This window comes from Gekko japonicus, unplaced genomic scaffold (assembly GCF_001447785.1).
Source record: "Gekko japonicus isolate JY-2015 unplaced genomic scaffold, Gekko_japonicus_V1.1 scaffold797, whole genome shotgun sequence".
Taxonomy (NCBI): domain Eukaryota; kingdom Metazoa; phylum Chordata; class Lepidosauria; order Squamata; family Gekkonidae; genus Gekko; species Gekko japonicus.
This window is the reverse complement of record NW_015160859.1, coordinates 225785-251101: the sequence shown is the minus strand read 5'-3', so window position 1 is coordinate 251101 and position 25317 is coordinate 225785.

Sequence of the window (25317 nt, the reverse complement as noted above, 5' to 3'; positions counted from 1 at the left end):
GGTATAAATCCAATCTCTTCTCTTCTTCTTCTATTATCTAAAAATAGAACATCCATGCTCAGAAGTAGTATAATCACTAATTACTAGATGCTAGGGATAAACAGGGTGTGTGCTGAACCAGGCATTAGTAGTCTAGCCAGTATTTTGTAGCTAGTCACAATATAAATTTTAGTTTAAAATTTGAGATAGAAGCCCTGCTGGCTCAGACCAAAAGATGGCGAGCCCAGCATCCTGTTTCTCATAGGGGCATGTTTGTTACACACTATTAGGACTTACACACCATTGGGACATTACACACCATTGCCCACAATGAAGGCAATAACCCCCCCTCCTTTGTTATCTCCCAGCCACTGGTGGTCAGAGATGTACTTGTTCTGAATATGCAGGGTGGTTTTTTAAAAAAAGTACTCCCATGTATGCTCGCAATTGCGGCGACTAGAAACTGAAACAAAGAAACAAAACTGCGATTTAAAGAAAGCTTTTTTTCAAGAGTATGAAGTTTTCCTCCCCTGAGTTAGCATTGTAGGCAAAGCATTATGACTGATTAACATTGTTTTTATATAACCTATTATTTACTGTCATGTTTCCAGCATTGTGTTATTTCTATTGTTATATATGCAAGATAATAATTTTCTTATTGCATGGCAATTAGATATCTAAAAAACATAATGTTTCACAGCTGAGTGTAGCCAGCTAAATAACACTTGTAGATTTATTAATGGTAATTATTCATCTGTTGCAGTGAGAGATTATTTCTAAAAGCATAAGACAGTCCCCTGTGTGGCAGCTTTACTAACATAGAATGTGATATTTTACTGAAAGAGATATTTTACTGAAAGTACTTTCCAACACTTAAAAGTTGAACAATAATCAAACTAAGGGCTGTAAAAAACCTCACAAAGTTGTCTGAGGATCAGATTAGAGTTCCATTTCTTATTAGATTTCTCCTTTAAACTCTGTTAGAAATATAATTTTGGAAGTATTTTGAATATAAAGCATATATCTATTTTTTTTACACTGCCTTTCCACCATACATAGACTTTAAGGTGGCTTCCAAAATATAGATAGTCTATTTTATCCCTCCTTCCTCCAAGATGCTCGGAATGTTTTTTTTTAATTTTAATTTTTTCTTTCAATAACAATAGAAAAAAGAACAGGAAAGAGAGAAAAAAATCTCAATATCCAACAACCAGTAAAAAAATTTAAAAAGAAAAAAAGTGTAGCTGTAGTAAGAGTACAGAGGGTCCATTTTTGTTGACCATCAGTTAGCCTTCAAGAGACAGGCAGATACTTTAAAGGTACATAAGAATCCTAACAATATCAATGAATTTTCTAATACAAAATTGATATGAGTAATAACGTTTTCCCATAAAAACTGAATAACTGGACACACCAAAAGCGTATGTTTAAGGGACATGTCCTGTGACATTACGCCAATAATTAGACACTTTACTCAACCTTTTAGTAAGTTGCTGCAGTATCCAATATCTCCTAAACATATGTGTGTGTGTATATATATTCTTTTTCTGCTGTGTATGTGTGTGTGTGTGTGTGTATATTCTTTTTCTGGCTGAATGCATCTCTGTTTAAGTTCAGCCGAGAGAGTAGGTATAAACTTTAAAGCCATATACCATTGCTTTGGCAAAATAGGGAGCTCTAGCTCCTTCTTCCATTCATACCTGAGACTTTGAATATAGTATTTATTAATTGACATAAAATGTTTATAAACAAATATTGTAGTTTTCATTTTCTGCATCGATTTAATTAGGATGTAAACTGGTGTTGCATGCCTTTTCACAGTTGTGGAGTGAGTTTATTTTCATCAGTGTATGCTGTAAATAATGAGGATTTTCAAGGGATGGTACTATCGTCATTGGTGTTGTCATTGGTGGCTTGACAGCACCCCGTTATTTAAATAACACCCCTAAAACAAAAATGTAGTGTTGTAATGATAGTTTAAGCAGGTTCTCTGAATTCTGAGCTTTCATTTTTAAAAGTCTCTAGCCTCCACCCTCACAAAGATATGCCATTTCCCCTACATCTCAACAAAAGGAGCACCTAGATACTTACCTTTTAAAAAAGCAATGACAGCTCAGAATTCAGAGAACCTGCTTAAAATAGTGTTACAACACTACATTGATATATCAATACTTTAGGCCAGGGGTGTTGAACTCATTTGTTATGAGGGCCGAATTGGATGTAAATTGGACTTTGTCGGGCCGAGCCATGTGTGTCATAAAATGTAATGCCAGGTAGCAAAGATGTAAACTTTATAAAGGACAGAGACAAACACAATTAAAGATACTATAGCAGCTATTCCATTGGAGCTCCACATTAGGAAGGTGTGTGTGTTAAGACTAATATTTCTCTGCAAAACTGGAGTCCCTTGAGTTTGCAGAACTCTATGTTTTAACCCTGGCTGGTCCCAAACCTCCTCCCCTTAAAACATGCCTGCCTAAATTGGAAAGGTGGGGGAATAGTGTGATTTTGCAAAGCAATTTTTAAAATACAAATGAAGCTCCTACCTGTGAGGAGGACTACGGAGGCTGTGAGTGGTGGCTGGGAAGTTTGGTAGCCCCACCCTCTGCTTCCTGCTCTCAGATGCAGCAACGCCCTCTGCTCTCTATACTCAGAGGCAGCTCAAGCTCAGAACAGCGAGGACAGGCAGGGGAGGGGGGAGAGAAGAGAGTCCACTTCTGGGCTGGATTAAAGGCCTGGGTGGGCCGCTTCTGGCCCACTGACCATAGGTTTGACACCCTTGTTTTAGTCCCTTAAAAAAACACAAAACCACTCACCTTTGAGGGGAGTTGTTTGATGATGACCACAGTTCAGTCATTGAAAAGTAGGCTGGAGGTGGGTGGAAGTGGGTGGGACAAAAAACAAACAAACAGAAAATGACAGAAACATGATGCATGAGGAAAAAGCCGACTAAAAATCAGCTTCCAGAAAAAAGATTGATGTAAAACTAGTCTCAAAAGAACCAGAAAATACATTGGGAATAATAAAATAAAATACAATAAGAAGTGAAAACTAAAGGCACAAAACACATGCAGAAACTGGGGGATAAACCAAAGCAGTATGGTGCCAGAATTGACAGAAGAAACCTATGTGGAAAGCTCCAGAAAAGGAAAATTCTCCTGTAGCTCACAAATTAATGCAACTTCAATGCAACACAAACATCATTATGAGCAAGCATACACTTGTTTACAAATATGCAAAGCACATATTGGGTTTCCAGGTAAAGATCCATTTCAAATAACACCTTCTTTAGGCGTTAATAATTACAGTACCATATAAATATGGAGAACTGCTAAAACACGAAAACAAATCATAACTCCCAAATGTTAAAAATGCAATAAGAAAAAAAAATCAACAACCAGTTTGTTTAGTCTTAAATAGGTGGATTCATAATGCTCAGAATTAGAATGGAGGAAAAATTGCCTCCCATGGCTTCACGTCCATCCATTGGAATGAAATGATAGGTGTGAAATAAAACCAGCTCTTAAAGATCCCTCATTTGAAATAATTCATCACATAAATTTGCCCATAAACTTGTGTACACTTATCTGGATTCTCATGGTTCCACTCTGATGTAACTGGAAAACCAAGAATCTTAACTATGAACATTTTCCAGATTAACTCTCTTGCTCAGAAGCAATTAATGCTGAAAAACCAGCATTATAGAACCCCATATAGAATCCTGGCATCTATGCCCTGTTACTGGCTGTCCAGAGCAGATTATTTACTTATTTAGCTATTTATATGTTAGTAGGGATGCAAAGTGGCTTACCAAACATTATCTCTTTCTCCATTTTATCCTCACAAAACCCTGTGAGGTAGGTTAGGGTGAGAGTGTGTGACTGGCCCAAGGTCACCCAGCTTCCATGGCAGAATGGGAATTTGACCCTGGATTTCCCAGATCCTAGTTCAAAATTCTATTTCAATAACATTTTAAAGACTATCAAAATTTTCCAAGATATAAGCTCTTCTGCATTAAAGACGACTTTGTCAGATCCTAGTGGTCTGACATTTTGGCTGTGGTCAGATGACAGACTTGGCATGCTCTGGCCCCTCCTCTAAGTAATCCAGGTTTTTTTTGTAACAGAGTTCTGGTCATACATCCCACCCTGAACCTACCTCACCACACAGTCACTCCGTGGTTGACCGTTCAGATTATTGCTACATGGTAACCATGGAGTGGGCAGTTGGGCAGTATCCTTAAAAAAATCATCTGTCATACGTGCACAGAAGTGTTAATTTGATGCCCCACTCCATTGTGACAGCTCCACAATCCCTCCACCAAGTATTGCAGCTCATCTCAGGTGGCAGTCACACGCACAAGATAAAGCGGGGGGAAGTGAGGCTATTTGCTTCGTAGCAATTTGACCCACAGTTGCATGATCACACAGTCCTTGGAAGCTGCGGGCAGAACCCGCCACTGCGTGATCAGATGCAACCACAGGTGAGTCTTTTTTTCTTTCTGTGTGTTTCCGGTGCACTTCAATGAGGGATCGATGATTTGCATCTCCACACTGAGGGCTCCCTATGCAGTGTGCAATGATGCGCATACCAAGATGAGGAAAAAAATGGCATGGAGTCAGGATGGCCTGTAGCAACCCGTTTGCTACTGGACTTTCCCTAGTGTCTTTTTGCTCCGCTTCTGCGGTGGAGCAAAACGGATTGTTGACAGGTGCAGGGCACTTCCCAGATGTTTGTGTCTAATCACGCCCTTTAAATCCACCCAGCATTCGTGCCCATGGCGTGGCTAATTGTGCGTGTGATCGCGACCTCAGACTCCTTCGCTTCACCTCTCTTCAATGGAATACATGGGGGAGGGAAAGCGCAAGCATCATGTAGATTTACATGACAGTAGTCCCACTGACTTCAATACATTTACTCTTGTGTCAATCATGGGATGCTGTCAAACAACAACTCTAAAGTAGAAATGGGAGATTTTTTTTGGGACTCAAAAACAACTCCCCCGGGGGGTCCAAATCAGAATGACTATTTGGCTGCTTGGATGTACAAGCAGTGTTTGACAACGCCAGGGGCGATTATGCACTTATGCCGTTACCTGATCAACAAAGGGGGGGGGGGAGAAATGGATAGGAAGGTTCACACTTCCCAACTGGCTTGAGTTTGCAACAGGGGAGTTCAGACATCTGGAAATGCAGGGTGGAAGTGCTGACATCTGTATAGACCAGACTTTTCCCGGTGCTTAGTAACTTTGATTCCAAGGTGAGTCAGAACAGGATGCCATCGACTGGGGAATGGGAGGTAGATGTCACTGTCTGATTGTGCACTTTAACTTGGGAGGGGAAGAGCAACAACATCAGATCAAGCTGCTTGTCCGACCACAGCCTCTAACAACTACACCACACTGGGTGTAGTTCCATGAAGGGCTTTTAAAAATTACAGCTAACACCTTGCATAGGCCCTGGAAATGGATTGGTAGCTAGTGCACCTGACCCAGAACAAGTTGAACATAAGCATGTTTCCATATTCAGGATAAGCAGATGCATTCTGTAGTAGCAGAAGTTGTTTTTGGTTATTCCATGTGGAGAGCATTGCAGTAGTTAAGTCTGAGAGTTACAGAAGGTTAGATCTGTATAGCAAGAGCAGAAGTGTCTAGAAAGGAGTGGGTCTGTGTAGGCACTCCTAGTTGGCAGCTGCTTAGCCTTCTTCTAAAAGCACAATTCTGAGTTCAGGAAAAATTTCTTTATCACCTATTCTTCTGGAAGGTCTTACTAAAAACTTTCTGTACTTGCTGCGGTAGCACTGTAGAATTTTAGGCCAAACTATACATGATACTGGTAATTCAGTGCATTAAGCTCCTCAAACATTTTTTCCCTTCAGTTTATTTAAAACATTTTTATTCTGCCTTTCTACCCAATTAGGGCCCTCAAAGAGAGCTGATCAGAAAGGCCTGCCTTCTTCCCTTTTTTAAAAAAGTTAATGGCCATTGGGGGGAAGAGGCCACTCTCCCGAACCCAAAAAGACTCCCAAAATCCTGGAAGATAAATTTGTGTTACTTCCAAAATTCTGAGGGTGTTTTGAGTGCATACACTTGAACCAAAACAAGCAAAACCAAAATGGCTAATTTTGGATATATTTTTGGCTTAGGTATACACACTCCTAACCTAAATAGATCTACTTTGGACCAATCACTCTACTTCAGCCTAGTTATTGTGAGGTTAATGTAGGGCTTTTGTGAGGATAAAGTAGGGAGAACCATGTTTCATGTCTGCTGTATTTTTATTTTTGTCTGCTTTATTGATTTATTACAAGATTCTTCAAGCATAATAAATAAAGCCACAGTGGTGGAGTGGGTAAACTGTTGCCCTGGGATCTGGCTGATGTAAGTTCACATTCTTTCTCTAAGAAACCAGGAGAAAATAAGAAGCAGATTGGATTGTTAAACTCCAGACCCTGACACCTAAAGGGTTAAATTTGGAGTAAGGGTGAGGTAAAACTGTAATAGATAGAAATGAGTGAAGCAATCTTAGATAGATGTGGGATAAATTTTGCCTCAGGGCTTTTAAAAATCTCTTTTTAAAATTAATATCATCATTTCTTTAGCCTTCTGTTGCCACTAAGTCAGAATACATAGTTCAACCATCTTTGTAGACATTCATAACACGATGTATTTGTAACTTGAACAACAAACCAATGCTTACAATTCATACACAGAAATCAGACCATACTGCATAGCCACAGAATTTTCCTATTTAGATTGTTATTCATTGAAAGCAAGTTATAAAAGAATATGTGATTCAATTCATGGAATACAATAGATTGTCTCAAAAGATACTGGCACATTTTATGCATGCTGCCAGCTTTCTATGGGTTTATTTGAACTACCCACAAAAAGCATATTCTCAAGTATTAAATTTTCATTGTTGTATGGCACTTTTTTTCTAGAACAATTTTCTATTCAAATGTAGAAGCATTAGAACTTAACTGTAACTATTTAAAATGTTTGCAGGGTTAAGAGCTGACAGTCATATTGATCATATCACTGAGATCAGCCTAGGTATTTATGGTGCAGTAGGGAATTAAGTAAGGGAGTACAGAAATCTAACCACTAGATCACCTAACCACTAAATCTACTCTTACCTTTCCTCCTCTGGAAGCCTCTCCTCAGAAAGTCTTACCAGGTCCCAGTTATGTGGTTATGATTCTCCAGGGCAGCCAGGCCCAGTTACACAATGGGGGTAATAAGGGCACCTCACTTTCCCCTGTGTCCCCTCCCCAATATTTCCTCTTTCACTCCTCCTGGCAATCCACATATCCTCATGTTCCCTTTGTTCCCTCTCTCCTTCCCACCCACTCACCCACTTTCCTTTTATCTGACCCCCCATCTTATGTGGCATTTGTTGGATTATCTGCAAGGTTAAAGTTTTGCTAAAGATAAATTTAGGCAGTTCTAATTGATGATTTTCCAAACCACAATGGACATTAATCATTGCATACCAGAGTGCTGTTTTAGCACCAGCTAGTACAGATAGGTTTGCATAATATCCCTAAGGCATCATTTAAATTCTAATTTGGCAGTCAACAACTGGAACCCTATAAAAATAATGCACAGAAAAGCCACGTAATTGGATCAAATGAGCCATTTTTACATGACAAGTGATTGATTTGGTAGAATTTACTTGGATTTGCTCACATGCAGATAGCCTTGGGAGTCTCTCTTCTGGCATATGAATTAGTTTAAGCCAGTGGTTGAATAAATTCAGGAACACTCTCATCCCTAGAGGGAGTAGGCCAGTGTTGATTCTTAACAAAACCAAAAGAATGGCCTTGTGGATTCCTAATGTGACCATTTAAGAGTTTATTCTGGAAAAAACCCACCTTCCAGATTAATAGTTCCTTGAAAGCCAACACCAATAATTGATGTCACTATGAAAACCAATTGTAGAAAAAGACTGAGGGCTCAGAAGAGGTCCTTGAAAGTTGAAAATCGATGGATAGGGAACCTATTGTGGTAGATAGTGCCATTACGTCGACTTGCAGCCAACTTATGGTGACCCCTCTTGGGGTTTTCAAAGCAAGAGATGTTCAGAGGTGGTTTGCCATTGCCTGCCTCTGTGTACCAATCCTGGACTTTTTTGCTTAGCTTCCAAGATCTGACAAGATTGGGCTAGCCTGGGCCATCCAGGTTACGGCATGGAACCTATAGGCAAGAGAAAAGGTGGTGTTGCAATGAGGGCCTAGAGCGATGTGTATATGTGTAGCTGATTGTCACATTTTGATTTGTATCAATTAGCTAGTTCTTTGGCTGCTGTGATTTGATGTGTGACCTGCTTGTATTACAGTCCATACTAAATCAGTGGGTTTATAAGGGTACAACTCTGTTTAGGATTGCACTGTTAATGTCTGAGCAACCCAAAGATCACCAATGTCTAAAAGTAATGTATAACGTTCACTGAAGTAGCTCCTGCTAGCCAAGGGCTGAGGTCTGGTAAATGGCTCAGTTCAAATGGAGTGAGAAGATAGAAGGTAAGGCATGTTTTAGTAAGGACAGCTTTATCTTGACTGAGCAGCAGTGGCAATTTAAATATTGGGACAAGCAGCTAGGAACATTTCCATTTCTCTCCATGTAGAGCTATCCATGTTAACTGTATTTTAAACCCCAGTTTTCTACCAAAATTGGTTCTCAAACAACTCACATGGTTCAAAACCTAGTAAAAAAATAATTGGAGCACAAAAAGAAAAGAAAAAAGAAAAGAAAAGCTTCCCTAGTATGGTCGCCAACTGCTTAGAGAAAAGAAAGAATCCTGCCCCTTTAATAGAGGCTGACTGGGATATTATTTACCAGGTGGTGTTATTTACATCCATGGTATGAAAAACTTCAGCTGCCCATTCCTGTGCATCAAGCCTTTATTAAAGAGATCAAACATTTTCCTACAGGCATAACCCTTTCTTTCAGGAAGGAAATTCTTAGTTGAGCAGGACTCAGGCACAGTAGAAGTGTCTGACTGCTTCCTGAAACCCATCCAATGGTCTCATTAATGGTGGCTGCAATATAGAGCGAATTGGGTTCTCAACTGCAGCATGAGTTCTTATGTAGAAATGACAGTTCTCATGTGAAGCAGTTGTAGGCCAGTGTTATCCCAGTCTCTTCTCCATGTACTAGAGGGAACATGTGCATCAGGTAATAGCTTGTGTGGTGAGTCAGTGTGGTGTAGTGATCAGAGCTCTGGATTTTGGCTAGGGAGTCCTGGATGGAGGCTCAGGTCACCAGTGTTGCCAGGTCTGCCTTTTATCTTTTTCAGCAGATCAGGCAACTGGTTCCCTATCTCTACTCCTGGGATTTAGCTACAGTGACCCATGCAGCTTCCAAGTTAGATTACTGTGGGTGTGTTCACACGGACGTTTAGTGCGGGATTCGCTGCTGATCCCTCGCGCATTAAAGGTTCCTGTCTATATAGGCAAACCCGCCTCCCGCACTGAAGCTGGCAGAGTCCCGTGGTTTCCGCTCTTTTATCCGCGTTTTTTGACACCCGTTGGAACAGGTGTTTTCCGACATCTCGCGCTTTATATCTGCGGTTTTGGTATCTGGACAGCAATCCGCCGTGACCGCGCTACCCTCCCCCCGGTTTTTTTTTTGTTTGTTTCCGGTTTTAGCTATGCGCTTGTGCAAACAGGCGCTAGCTTTTATTTTGGTCTTTTAGATCCCACCGAGGCCGCCGTCTGCGCCCAGCTGTCAAACGAGCAAAAAACCCTGCTGAGCACAGGCAGAGCCGGGAACTTTGTTGGGAGGGAGCGAGCAAGTCCAAAGCTGCTCCCGGGTGTGTGCGCCGGCCGGCCGGCCAGCTAGCCAGCCAGAGCCGCTCTCACTCGCTCTCCCAACTCGTTCTACCCACACCGCCTCCTCACCCGGGCCGGTCCCTTCTCCGCATGGCGGCGGCTGCACATACACAGACCCGCTCCCTCGTCTGCTGCTTCTCCCTCGCTTATCAGTGCAAGGCACCGCGGGAGAGAAAAGGAGGCGGGCTGGGAAGGGAAGCCGCCGCCGCCGGGCAGGGGACGAAGCCCGGGCAGTGCCTCTTGCCCGAAGGGGAGTGAAAAGTTAGGCGACAGGGTTCGCGCCTCCTAAACCTCTCGCCCACTCCGAGGAGGGTCTGGCACTCCCGGCTCCTGTGCTTGGGTTGGGGGGGGTGTTTGCCGCCAGCGGGTAGGAGAAAGGACAGCGAAGGTCTTTTTATTAGTTTGTATGTACGCCCGAGCGCATGGGAAGACGAGCGCATGCCCAGATTAAAAAACAAACAACCCCCCCCGCCTGTGTGAACAGTACTTTGCGCGAGGGAAGCGGAAGACAGAGGGACCGTCTGACCACCTCCAAGCGATATAAAATTCACGGATATAACTAGCACAGTAAGAGGTCCGTGTGACCAGACCCTGTAACTCACTTTATGCGGGCTTACCCTTGAATCTGACCTGGAAACTTCAGCTAGTACAAAATGTGGCAGTGTACCTGCTAACAGCAACACCTGTATGGGTGCACATGCAGCCAGTGCTACGCCAGTTGCACTGGCTACTAATTGAGTACTGGATCCATTTCATGGTGTTGGTATTAACCTTTAAAGCTGTATGCGGCCTGAGACCAACATATCTAAGGGACCGTCTCTCCACATATGTGCCCTGGAGAACCTTGTGCTCTGCAGACCAACATCTGCTGGTTGTTCCTGGACCAAGGGACATCAACTTAGCCTTGACCAGGGCCAGGGCTTCTTCTGCCCTGGCCCCAGCCTGGTGGAATATGCTCCTGCTTGAGAACAGGGCCCTGTGGGACTTATTGCACTTTTGCAGGGCCTATAAAGTGGAGCTGTTCCGCCAGACCTTTGGATGAGGCGGTGGATGTCCCCTGCTGAAAATCGTCCCTTGAAATCTGTCCACATTACTGACTTGTGTCTGCACTTCAGCTGGCAGGCCCTCTCTCAGTTGTTGTTTTAACACTGCGGGACTTAGAAATTATTGCCAATTAGATTAATTCTCTATCAACTGCTTTAGCTATTATTTATATGATTGTTTTAAACTGTTAGGATATTTTCTGCTGATGTTACCTGCCCTGAGCCTGCTTGTGGGAAGGGCAGGATATAAATTGGACAAAATAAGTAAATAAGTAAATAAATTAATAAATTCAAATCTCTCCTCCCCTCTAGGTTCAGCCATTTACACAGCAATTTTAAACAGGCCTACTTGGAAGTAAATCCCATTTTATTCAATGGGGCTTACTTTCAGGAAAGTGTTCGTAGGATTTTATCCTAATTTTATCTCAACCTTATTGTGAAGAGATAATGGAAAAGAAGTGATCCATTTATGCTCCTTGGAAGGAAGGAGAGATTTAAAAAACTGCAATAAATAAAACTGCATCTAGCCACTGAGGCAATGTTAATCAGGAATGTCTCTGGTACAAGTAGGGTTGCCAAGTCCGAAGCGGCGCTGGAGCGGGGGACTCCAGCGCTGCTCCGGGAGTGCGCGTGCATGCAGCAACCAATTTCACCTGGAAGTGACGCGACCACGCTGGGCACACTGGGGCGGGGCCACGGCCATCCGAGGGAAAACCATAGAGCGTGCCCGGTGTGGTCGCATCACTTCCGGGTGACGTGCACGTCGCGTGCTTTGGGGGTGGGGTTTCCCCGGGGCCTGATCCGCCAGCAGCGAGGAACGGGCTGCTGGGGCAGGGATTTCCCTAGGTACAAGTCTAGGTACAAGCCTAGGTACAAGTCTAATTAAATACTTTTATTTACTTTATAGCCTGCCTTTCTCACTGAGACAACCTGCTTTTAAAAACTTTGTTTCTATTAAATGGAAGTGATTTTGGAATGAGATTCCCACACCTCCCAGTTCTTCTGTGTCCTTTGGCATCCTAGCCCACAATCTCCAGAAAAGCCTGCACAGGTTAATTTATATATATTTTGCCCCCAAAGAAAACTGCATTGAATGGATACTATCATCAATGTTTACTATGATCTACTGTTTTCTGTGGACAACAGCTCATACCAGGCATCCCCCCCCCCGCAGTATTGTTTTCCCTGGACGCTAATTTCTTATGCTGCCAGCATATTAGATAGGAAGACAAAATGAGTTTGCACCAATATGTCCGGCATAAAGGGGAGCGTCCAGGATATGGGCAAATGGTGTTGGCTTTACCTTCATAGCTGTTTCTGCTTACAGTGCCTACATATTCTTTTTCAATTCACAACTGCTTTCACACAGTGACAGTGGACTGGAGGTTAAGTGAGCTGTCATCAGAGTGTCACTTTGTTTCACAGGTACGAAAGACCATCATGTGTGATAGTGACGATGGAAAATGCAAAACGCTGTAGAATTCCCACTGAATTCTGCATCATTTCATAACGGAGTTACTCCAATAAATGATCCAAGCAGAACCATTTAGCTTCAGTGGGTGCAATATTCATGATTTACAGATTGGTTAATTTTTGTTCTCTCAAGACCTGCAGCAAGGTCTCTGGAGGCATGTATTTCATGCAAACTTTTCCAAGACAAAGCTGAACCTGTAGGGTAACAGCAGAATGCTGTCATTAGATAATTTAGGATGGCACTGTTAATCTGCAAACTTGTACTGATTTTTATTTATAACCTAAGTCACTTCTGGAGAAAACCTGGAAGCAAGAGCAGTAGCTCTAGGAATTGCCAGAAATTATACAGTGAGCCATAGAGATTCCTAGAACTACTGTTGTCACATCTTCCCCCCCCCTGGACGTGATATCATCATGCATGTGGCAGTGGTGAACCTTTTTACATTTTCCCTGATCACCACTTGGAGCAGTGGTGGGCAACATGAACTTGAGGTGGGGAATCCCCCACCCTGACTTGGCAGGCCAAGTTTGAAGTTGTGTGATATATAAATCTTGACATTCATATGTGGATATCCTGCTTTAGGACTGACTTAATCCCAAGTATTGCCTTCACTGTAATGCAGGCTAGAATACCATCTAGGGCGTTTTCGGGGAAGGTGGGGGAAAGACTGAAAATGATGAAACCAAACCCTGGTTTCAGAAGCCAGGTTTGTAGTTCGTCTGAACCAATCCTTTATGATATCTGCAGCAGGAGTGTAGCCATAAAATATTGGGTGGTGGGGCACTGGGAAATCCAGTGGGGCAGGGGAGTATGGGGGATGAGGGGGGGAGAGAAATAAGACAGAATAATGTGGTACGCTGCAGTTAAATTTAGATTTTAAAAAAAGTAGTATATTTTTGGAGAGCATGTTTTGTGGGGCATGGCAGTTAATTAAGGGGCCGTGGCCCTGAGATGCCCCACTGTGGCTATGGGCCTGATCTGCAGACCTGCATCTTTAACCATGTGGTTGCCCTAGCCACCCATAGTGACCGGCAGTTGGTGCAACTTAAAGCACGAAAGGGCTATGCTGGCAGTGTGTGGAAACACTCTCCCAACTGCTATTTTCTCCCACAGCTGATTTTCCTACACAAAGTGCCCCATTGGTACAGCAGGAAGTGGGGACAATTTCATTCAATTCTCACTCTTCACTAGTCTCTAGTGTTCTTCATGGCATTTGAAGAAGAAGAAGAGTAGGATTTATACCCCACCCTTCACTCAGAGTCTCATAGTGGCTTACAATCTCCTTCTCTTCCTCTCCCCACAACAGACACATTGTGAGGTGGGGCTGAGAGAGCTCTGAGAAAACTGCTCTTGAGAGCCCTGAGAGAACTGTGACTTACCCAAGGTTACCCAGCTGTCTGCATGTGGAGGAGTGGGGAATCAAACCCAGTTTTCCAGATTAGAGTTCATTGCTCTTAACCACCACACCAAAGAGGCGCATAAGAATATATTTGGTGCATAAGAATATCCCAACTTCTATTAATGGCCGTTCAGCAATCATAGAAGGCGACTGGTGGAAGAGAACAGTGGACACATATCTGTCACCATGAATACCTTCTAGCTGCGGTTCACAGAATCCAGCCCAAGAATGATGGTAGATCCAGGGGGCAGAATTTTCTTCTGCATTACTTCAGATCAGAAATTGTGGGGCCATTGTTTTCAGTGCTTACCCAAGTAAAAAAAAATATTCCGGAACAGAGCAATTTGATACATCAGGGAAAGGATTAAGCTAAATCTTCCCCCACACAGTCAGTCTTTATGATTACATCATCAATGTGCAAATTTACAAAATACAGCAAATGTTTTTTAAGAGCAAGAAGTTAAAAGAAATACAATCTCTACCCACAGTCTGAAATGATACAGGAAAAATTTTTTTAGCATCTAATCCTGCACAACATATAGGCTTTTATTTACTTATTTCTTTTATTCAATTTATACCCCGCCCTTCCTACCAAGGCAGCCTCAGGGCAGTTTACACAGTGCATAAAATACAATTAAAAGCCATCATAAAAATCATCATAACTAATCAACCAAAACAGATCGGTTATCCTAAAATCCATAAATCATTATCCTAAAGTGCTGGTACACTTTTCAAATAAAGTGCATGAGCAGAAATTTCAGATTGACCCATACTCCACGGGTGATAGTCATAATGATGTTCCCACACGCTCCATTGATCTACTTATTTATCTAGCGAGGCGGGCTAGAGATGATAAAGCAAGGGCACAGGATTTCTTCTTGGATGTCACATGCAGCTCCTAATTGAAAGCTTGGTGGAAGAGCTCCATCTATCAGGCCTTGCGGAACTGTAAAAGGTCCCACAGGTCCCGGATCTCTTCTGGGAGCTCATTCCACCAGTGCAGAGCTGCTACTGAGAAGGCCCTAGTTGTTGCCAACCTGGCATCTTTGGGACCTGGGAGGGCTAGCCGGTTTTGGGCCCCTGAATGCAGTGCTCTCTGGGGAACATATGGGGAAAGGTGGTCCCTTAGGTATGCTGGACCCTGAGCATAGAGGGCTTTAAATGTAAAAACCAGGACCTTGAAGCGAATTTGGTATGCTATTGGCAACCAGTGCAGTGCTTTCAACACAGGCTGGGTGTGTTCCCGAATGGAAAGACCCATCAAAAGCCTTGAAGGAAGGATGTCAGCCATTGCAAGTCAAGCCCCTGAACCCCCGCATGGGTGAGGCGGTGGATCAGTAGCTGATGGTCGACCATGTTGAACACTGCCAACAGGTCTAACAGCAACAGCACTGCTGATCTGCCTCGATCCAGATGCCTCCGGAGGTCATCCGTGAGGGCGACCAGTGCAGTCTCCGTCCCATGGCCTGGGCAATGCAGTCTCCGTCCCATGGCCTCCGTCCCAAATAGGGCAAGTTGGAAACCGGCCGATAGTTGGCCAATTTGGCTGGATCCAGAGATGGATTTTTTAAAGAGGGGATGAACCACTGCCTCCTTAAGTGTCCCAGGGAACAGGACCTCTGAGAGGGACCTGTTAATGATCTCCCTTAGGGCATCCCTGAACCCATCATGACCAGCTTTCACTAGCCATGATGGGCACGGATCAAGGAGACACATGGTAGGGCGTATGGTCAAGAGCAATTTGTCGACTTCCTCTAGGCTGAGTGGACTGAAATGATCCAGAATTGGACTAGAAGACATGCAAAGGGCCTCGAGTTCACTCACTGTCTCAAGTGTGGTGGGTAGGTCACGGCAGAGCGACAAGACTTTGTCTGCGAAGTAGCTCACAAATGCCAAAGCAGTGATCCAGCCCGGTGAGTGGGAGTCGTTACATATTGGGAGAGTCCCAGAGCCGCCATGGATGACACTAGGTCCACTGCCTGAGTGGAGGTTGCATCATTGGCATGGACATTGAAATCGGTCTACTTTCTGCTCAAGCAGGAAGTCCTATGACAATAATAATTACAATAGAATTACTGCAAAATGTGCAAATATTATAGAATCCAATATAACATGCAGTCAAAATGTAATCAGTCCATTGTTTTAATCTCTTTTCAACAGTGAAGACGTCAAAGATGAAAAGTGAAGACGTCAATGAAGAAAGAATGGACGAACTTCCCCGGAGTTTCGAATTTTCTTTTTCATACATAAGATCTCAGATCTGCATCCACATAATCACAAGGCTTCCAAATTGGACTCTTTCTAGTTCCTAAATACTTCAAAAGTAGCTCACATCAGGTTCTTAGCCAATATATCTAACCCGGGCTGATCAGGACCATGGTCTTATTATTTATAGACCTGGCATTACACAGCACCAATGTCAGAGGGGTGTCATCCATCCTAGCCCCACTGCCAGCAACTTTTGGGATGGGATGCAGGCTGGAAGGAGGCCAAGCAACTCTGCTTCTCTGTCCCCTTCCTTTATCACCATGCCTGGTCCCACCACTATACTTTCCCTTCCCCATGAGCACTGGAATCCCCTCCCGATGAGCACTGGGATTCTACAATATGTTTTTATACACTCATAAACCAATAAGTTGGAAAAGACATGCTAACCAGCCTAGAGTTTTTGCTGGCTCCCTAATGCACATAAAGAGCGCCACTTTTTCTTAGGTATAATGATAAGCTCCCTGTCTACTTTGCCCAAGAATTCTAAGTGTACTGTATAATCATACCTTTAAATTAGATCCTAAAATTTAAATGCCATAATGTATTTAAATTAAGGATGGAAACGTATCAGCTGGATATTAGGAAAAACTTTTTTACAGTAAGAGTTGTGCAACAGTGGAATCAGCTGCCTAGGGAGGTGGTGAGCTCCCCCTCACTGGCAGTCTTTAAGCAGCGGCTGAACAAACGCTTGTCAGGGATGCTCTAGGCTGATCCTGCATTGAGCAGGAGGTTGGATTAGATGGCCTGTATGGCCCCTTCCAACTCTGTGATTCTATGATTCTATGAAAATATGATCCAGTGAAACCTGGGGAAATGCTTCATTGAAAATCAATGGTGCTTTCATGACAAATTAGTTAGGTTCGGGACACCAGGGTCTAAATATGGACATAGACATGCTAGCACATGTCCCTCTAAGTAAACAGAACACTGAAGTTCTCCACCCACCCATCAGTTTTGTTTACTGAACACAGCGAAATGCAGCTGTTCTATGCACACCAAATTCTTGACTCGTATTCAAAGTAGTGCAAATGTATTTTTTTTAAATAAATATTTTTGGTTTCCTTTTCTAGAATTTATATTTAACGTTGACTCTGCTAAGTTCAAGGTTCCTCAAAAGTACTATGAAGTTTTTCATCATATGTAAACTTATCTGAACAGAGTTTCTACATTTATTATTACCTTATCTAATTCTACTGTTGATAACTATTCTCACTGTATTTTGTTCTTTTTACTGTTTAAAAATAAAATAAAAACTTTTTTAAAAAATTCAAATGTATTTGTTTTCTAATACGGCACTAAAATGCTGTAGTTTTAAAAAGACATTGTTCTTGACTGGTGTCAACAGAAAGCATCACCAAGTATCTTCCAGTTAATAGTAAACATTTCTAAAGCTGTCTTACTAGTACATTGTCAGATAGAGAGTACAATGACAGATTGCAATGGTAAACAGTCTACAATAACGCATTTTTGTTGTTCAGATATGAAGGTGTACCATCTAATTCATAGTTTTGTCAGTAAAATTAGCTGTACGTTCTTCTCCCATTCATGCACCATTGACTAAATCCATCCATGACCCACTGGGTATTTCTGCTAATTCTCCTGTTTGCTTCTGTACTGAACTTTTCAGAAAGCAGTCCTGCTCTGCATTGCTATGGTTAACTTCACCTGGAAAAGGTAATCCCAGATGTCAAAGCAATCCCGACAATGAAATGTGACACAATTGCTTTGAGCGCTAGCCTTGGAACAGCATGACTACACAACGTAATTGTGTGTACTGTATTGTGTTGTGGTATTATAGTGACAAGCTTACACAATCAAAGCCCTCACACACAAACAGGCACTGCAAACTGTAATTATATTTGTCTGTCAGGCCATGATAATTGCAGATGGCAGGTAGGCAGCGTAAAGCAATTCCTTTCCTCCTTTCCTCTGTTGTGGCATGTTTTTCTTCTTCCTCCAACTAAAAAAGAATAAATTGAAAAAGAAAAGGTCAAGTTTTTTCCTCCTTGTAGTCTCCCCAATCTCATTTCAAATTATATCTTGAACGAGATGTTTGCATTCGGCATTCTGTGAAATGCCTCTTTTCAGGTTCTTAGCATGTATGCTTCTTCCATTTGTATCGTTCTGTACACAGAACCAGTAAACACAGGGCAAAACCAAGATGCTTTGGCTATAATGCTGAGCAGAAGTTTAATGCATGACTTAGATTTCATAACATGGGGTCATCTGGTGGTAAAGCAAAACTTAAGCAGTGTATCTCAAAGCTTGTGACTGGATTCCTATTTTTAGAATCAGAAAAGGTAGGCCATCTAACAACATCCATCTTGTTTCTATGTCAGTTCAATTAGCACTTGCTGTTTGGAAAAGAGAGTACAGAGTTTCCCTAATTTTAGCTCTGGATGTTTTCCCAATATTGTCCCAAATGGTAATTAAAAAAAATCTTCTTACAAGTTTTTAAAAAGAAATATTTTGCATAATATTATGCAAAATATATATTTTGCATAACAATAATTCCTGGTTACTATTGGACCATATGTTTTTCTCCCACTCTTCCTCTAGGGAGCTCAGAGTGTTGTACATGGTTCTTCCTTCCATTTTATCTCCAGATCACCACTGTAAGGTAAGTCAAGTTGAGAGAGTTACTGGTCCAAGATCTCCCAGTGAGCTTCATGTCAGAGTGGGGAACCCAGATCTTAAGTTCTAGTCCAAAACTCAAATCACTACCTTACACCAGCTCTATTGTAGTTGGAAATAACATTTCCAGAGGAATTAACCTTCAAAAATGATATTTTCATGGATTCAACAGTATTAAACAGTAATTGAAATATATCCTAAACTGATGAGGACAGCCTGCCCTGTACAATACTGCACTTAGAAGATCCCAAAGGTGGGAAATAGCCCCCCAATTGTTTCCAGTTGGAAAAAGGCACAGAGGGGAAGATAAGAGCCCCTTCTAGGGTTGCCAAATCCCTCTTGGCAACCAGCATGGGATGTGGGGGAATTATGTGGAGAAAGGAGAAGGCCTAGGAGTCGGGGCCATTGTCATCGCACCAGTGATTTCTAATATTAGGCAGCATGCTTGCGATGAATCTACAAGAGGCTGAATTGTTTTGACCCTGTAGGGTTTTCAAGGCAAGAGACATTCAGAGGTGGTTTGCCATTGCCTGCCTCTTCATAGCAACCTTGGACTTCCCTGGTGGTAATGGTTTTCCCCCCAACGTATGGTTTCCCCCCCGACGATCTGGGCCGCGCATGTGACGCAGCGATGTGACGCAGCTTCAGGGGCGGTGTGACGCAGCTTCGGGGGTGGAATTCCCCCTGGGGCCTGATTCCACCACGGCGGAAATCGGGCCTCCAAAGCGGGGGTTTCCCCGCCCCCCGCCCCTATTTGGCAGCCCTAGTTAGTGGTGAAGGTCACGAAGAGGGAATTCTACTCAGCCTCCATCATGTCCACTAGCTAATGCCTGGCACAATTTAGGGTAATTCGGTCTTTGACACCCCACACAGGGAGGACTCAAAACGATAGGAATTCGGTTATGAGCTGTGAGGCATTTGTGAGCTTCTTTGCAGACAAAGTCTTGTTGCTCCACTGTGACCTGCCTGCCAATATTGATACAGCAAGTGACCTGGAGGCCCCTTGGCCACCTTTGGATTCAGTTTTTGACACTTTCAACCTGCTCTCCTCTGGTGATGTTGACAGGATTTTGGGTGCTGTTAGGCCAACCACATGCCTTTTGGATCTGTGTCCCTCCTGGCTGGCAAAAGCCAGTGATGAGAGGATATGGGGCCCACTGATGGACATCATCAATCTGTCCCTGGAAACGGGACTATCCAGAGGCCTAAAGAGGTTGTGGTTGTACAACTTTTAAAAAAAGCCATCACTGAATCTTTCCAATCCTGTCAATTACCACCCAGCATCAAATTTATTGCTCCTGGGCAAAGTAATTGAGAGAGCAGTAGTCGAGCAGCTCCAGAGTTTCCTGGGTGACATATCGGCATTGGATCCATTCCAGTCTGGCTTTTGCCCTGGCAATGGGATGGAGATGGTGTTAGTTGCACTGACAGATAATCTCTGCAGGTAGTTGGACTGAGGTGGGTCGGTGCTGCTGTTATTACTTGACCTTACAGCAGCATTTGACATGGTTGATGTCGCGCTCTCCGGTCTCCCGCCCGGGTTTGCCACCCTCTGCCGTGCCGCCTTTCACCAAGGAGGGGAGGGGATTCTCCCCCCCCCCAAGTCCAGGAATAGAGCGAAGGTGCTGTGAATGATTGGGTGGCCCAGAGCAATGCGCGCCCCTTTCAGTGCTCACCTCAGACCCAGGCCCGTCAGAGGGTTAAGTCACCCTCTTTAGCCTGCCTGAGACTGACAATAGCAGCCTGTCAATGCTTCCTCTTTCTTGCTCACCAGGACTGCCACTCAGCAAGCCAGCTCAGGGAATCCTCCCTGGTTCGCCCTGCATGCGCTTTTATTGCTTTCAGACCTCCCAGCGCCCCCAGCATCCTGGCCCCGCCTCCCTCTAAAGCTGAAGACGCCACCACACCCTTCTGAGCTCTGCCCCCCTCCTTCCATGTGCCGGCTTGCAGGTTGGCGGTGTCTCCAGAGGATCCCCGTCGATCCGCTGGTGCTGCGCGCGTCCGTGCTCTGGTGCGTCCGTCTGTTCCCGGGCGGCTGCCCGAGCGGCCGCCGCCTGAGTTGCGGTCCTCGTTGCTTCCTCCTCCCGTCGCCGTCTCCTCTCTCTCTGGAGCGGGCCTCGTCTCTGCAGCGGGCGCCGCGGCAACGCCCGTCTTGTCGCTTTGCAGGTGAGCGAATGTGTGAGGGGCCGAGTTGGACTGAGGTGGGTCGGTGCTGCTGTTATTACTTGACCTTACAGCAGCATTTGACATGGTTGATTACAAACTTTTGACCCACCAACTACGTAGGGATACGTGGGGTGGCCTTGAAATGGCTTTCCTCATTTTTACAGGGATGGGGCGATGCATAAATTGAATAAATAATAATAATAATATATAGTAAAACTGGCTTCTACCATAGCGTTTTTGCCCAAATACTAGAGTCTGCCCAGATGTCATTGGCCTGATAGTGTCATTTCCTGTGTGATGCAGGCCAGGAGGCCTAGGCCTTCTCCTTTCTCCTTGTAAGTCCCCTCACCAGCCAGCTGATCAGCAGCTGGAAGTAGGGCTTGATGGCTGGGGACCCCTGCCTCCACAGGGTGTGTGTGTCTAGCAAATCTAGCCCCTCCTCCCCACACATCATAGTTCCCAGCTCAAGCTGTCAAGCAGACAGTCCCCTCAGCTGCTGTAGGGCTGTAAGGACAGAGTGGAGTCCAGGAAACACCAACTTGACTCTTATTTTAAAAGTGAAACTTCTAGTTGAGCTTTAAGGCAGGGCTTTGGGGAGTGGGGAGGGGATAGGGTTGCCAACTCGAAAATTCCTACCGGCGGGAGAGAGTCCTGTAGGTCCGGGAGCTGGTCTGGGATGCGCGCGCGCGTGCCGCCAGAACGTCACCAGAAGTGACGTCAGACGCTGGGGCGGGGCCACGCCATTTGAGGGGAAAACAAAGAGTTTTCCCCTCAAATGGCTGCCGTTTGAGGGGAAAACTCTTTGTTTTCCCCTCAAATGGCGCGGCCCCGCCCCAGCGTCTGACGTCACTTCCTGGTGACGCGCTCGCGGGGGTGGGTTTTCCCCCGGGCCCCGATTCCGCGGGAGCGGAAATCGGGGCTCGAAACCGGGGGGGATTCCGCCCCCCGGGGGGGTTTGGTAACCCTAGGAGGGGAGTTAGGAAAGTTTCTCGCCCCAAGACAGGTTAAACTGTATGGGGGCCATGACTCAGTGGCAGAGCATACACCTCCCATGTGTATTCTTATACAAATGGTTGTGTATTAAGGTTCCTCTAAGAAGACATGTGCTGGAAGAACAGCTGGTCAAATACTAAATGCTAAATGAAGAGATTTGTGGTTTGGGCAGAGAGCAGCAGGAGTGAAAGCTAAAATCTTCTCTAAAATAATATCCTTCAAGAGGTTAACGCACTCTGTTCTTAGCACACTATAGCCTGTACAAATAGACTAAAACAAATTATGCCGAACCCGATAGTGTTTTATCTATTCAATATTGTTATGTTCCAGTTGGAAAGATACTACACAATAGTGATAGGACATGAAAATGTTTCTTATCCCTTATACATATTCTATCTATAGATCCAGTTACCCATTAACATTACAAATGGCAACTGAAGTATTTCTCTAATGCAAAGGCACAAAGACAGAAAATCCAGGAGTAAGATCAAATAGACTGAACGTGTATGATGATCAAGGACAAGAAAAATGATGCATGAACAGGTCGGCAGCCATGGTGGGGTATCTCATGACCATGACCCCAACTCTCCCTCCACACCCCACAACTTCACATTCCTGGAAATTGTAATTTTTTTTGCAATTTAAAAAATCCTTTAAAATTTTAAATCAGTTTAAAACATTGCATGCCGTGCTGTGCTGGCACCCTGCCCCTGCTCTGCCAAATGATGATTTTATTGATTAGCCTCGTCAGTACCCCTTGACCTCGTTAGCCCCACCCTCCTGACCTTCTGGATGCCAGCAAGTTGGGCTGTGTTGGGGCTCCAAGTACATTGTGGGCAGTAAGATGCTGAAGGTAGAGCTGCACATAGACAGCTTTGTGCTGCTCACACTGTTCACAATCAGCTCACTCTTAAGCTTCTCTTGGTCAGCTCCATCCCAGAGGGAAATGTCAACAAAGAGAAGGAGAAGGGGTATGGGAGAAGAGAGGAAGAGAAGGAACAAAGGTGCCCTCCTATTGGCTCTACAGTTGACAGGAGCAGTGCACAGATTCTGAAAAGTATTGAGTTTGGACACGTGGCATAGTGACCAGCTCATAGTTTATTAACTCACTGGAAATTAGAAGACAAACTAGCCAGTCTGTGACCGGCTTTTATCTGTGCACACACACTCCAAACACACACCCCACTCCCTGTGATAGGCTCTATTTACACTACCTAGTCCCCATAGGTACATACCAGGATCTACGTGAGCTCATTGGTCTGCGTTAGGATCCTACCAGTCTATTGTTCCTAGACCTGAAGGTCTGTTTGACTGCATGGCCAGGCTAACGCTGGCGAGGGTATCGTAATACATAACACCCGTCCCCCCATAGTTCCAAAGTCCTAACAAACATAGTCTTTGAGATACTCTGGACATCTCCACTTGCAAGTTGAGTGCTGCAGCTCCGCCAAGGGACTGCAGGAGCCTCTGTTTCGGTTGGCATTGTCCTGGCAGTTGGAGAAGAGTTGGGAGTGTCTGCAGGAACCGAGGCAGGAACGGGAGCTGGAACTGTGTTGGGGATTTGCTGGCTCGTGTGTGTGCTCTTTCAGTTCTGGCTCTTCTTCACCTTCGCTGTCCTCAGCATCTCGGGACTCAGGGTTTTCCAAGGGAAGAAGACATTGCTGCAACTGGTCCACATGCCTTCACATGATCTGACCCTCTTCAGTTGAGACTTCATAGGACAGGGGTCCCATTGGCCTCACGACTCTGGCTGGGATCCACCACAGTCCTCTCGCAAAGTTTCATGTGTAGACGGGGTCTTCCAGGAAGAACCCGCAGGGTGTACCTTGGGCTTTGGTGCCCGGCGGGTGGTTCAGAGCCCGGTTTGGGTGTAAGCGATCCAACCGGGTCATGAGGTGCCAGCCCATAAGGGGTTCCACTGAGCTGCGGCTGGAGAAGGCATGGGGGGTCATCCATTGCCCAAACAGGAAGGCTGCTAGCGAGTGGTCCCAGTGATCTGGTGGAGCACATCTTTGATAATTCGCACCATCCGTTCTGCCTGTCCGTTCATGGCTGGATGTTAAGATGCGGAGCGGACGTGGCGAATTCCATAATATTGTACAAAGTCTTGGAATTCAGCCAACGTAAATGCAGTTCCGTTGTCTCACACCAGAGTATTGGGGATGCTGTGCATGCTAAATATCTTCCACATGGCCTGGATAGCGGACCGGGATGACGTTGAGGGGACTGGGACTACCTCGAGCCATTTCGAGTATGAGCCCACCAGTATGAAGAATATTTGACCTTGGAATGGACCCGCAAAGTCCAGATACAGACAGCCATGTCTCCTGGCCATGTGGAAGATATTTAGCATATGTGGAAGATATTTAGTTGATTCAAAAACTGCAATATTCGCAACTAGCTGGAATTTTCTAAATTTACCAAAGGTTTGACTAAGATATTTCAATGAAATGATACTGAAAAATTTTGAGTGGTGACTCTAGTTAAGGAAAATTTCTTACTTAAAACCTCGCTCTGTTTTTGATTTGGGTTCAGAAACTCTTCTGAAATTAGGCCCAGATCAAAATGTACTGATATGAGAGTAGGGTTGCCAGCCAACCCTGGATATCTTCTGGAATTACATCTGATTTCCAGATTACAGAGATCAGTTCCCCTGGAGAAAGTAGCTGCTTTGGTTGGTGGACTCTATAGCGTTATACCCTACCTAGACTGTTTCTGCAGTAGTGAAAACCCCCAGATTGATGCATTTATATCCACATGGTATTTCAAGTTTTTCTGCAGTAGAATTTCCCATATCAGGCACAGACCCAAACTTCCCCCCCCTTTCTCTGTGTTTTCTGAATCCCCAATTTTATTGGCTTTTTTTTGCCTTGGATACAAATGCACTGTTTTCTGGTGGGGAACTCCCATGCCTGCAAATTCCCCCACTGCACATCCATTTCCATTTTCACCCTCCTCATTCATGTTACCACCCTTCTTTTCCAGATGCATTTTCCATTAAAAAAAACAATTACCACTTTTATTGTGTATTTGAGCTGTCAAGAAAGGCTTGTAGTGTGGTTGAGCCCTTTCCCTCGCCCAACAAACATTACGGGGGATCTTAATTTTGGAAGCGCTGATGTTTGCACTGTGATTGTGGAGTCTTATTTTGGTCATTTTGTTGATAATTTATTTTGGCCATTTTCCAGATGATTTTTCTTTAAAAAATATAAAAATAATTAGATTGTGTTATTGCACCGTTTAACTGTCAAAAGATATTTTTTGGACAGTTGAGCCTTTTAACTTGGCCCACAATTGCCATGGGGGAAAAGGGCAAAGTTTTTCTTTTTCCTGTAAAAATAAAAATGTCATTCACAAATGTCTATGCTGTGATCATGTTTTGGGGGGCTTGCATTTGCACTTTGCTCTTTGAATTCTGGACATGCCCTGCCCATCGAGGGAGGTTTGTGGTTGTTGCAGTTTGGATGTAATGCAGTATATTTATAGCATATTTATTTATTTATTTATCTGGTATGTTCCAGAAGAAG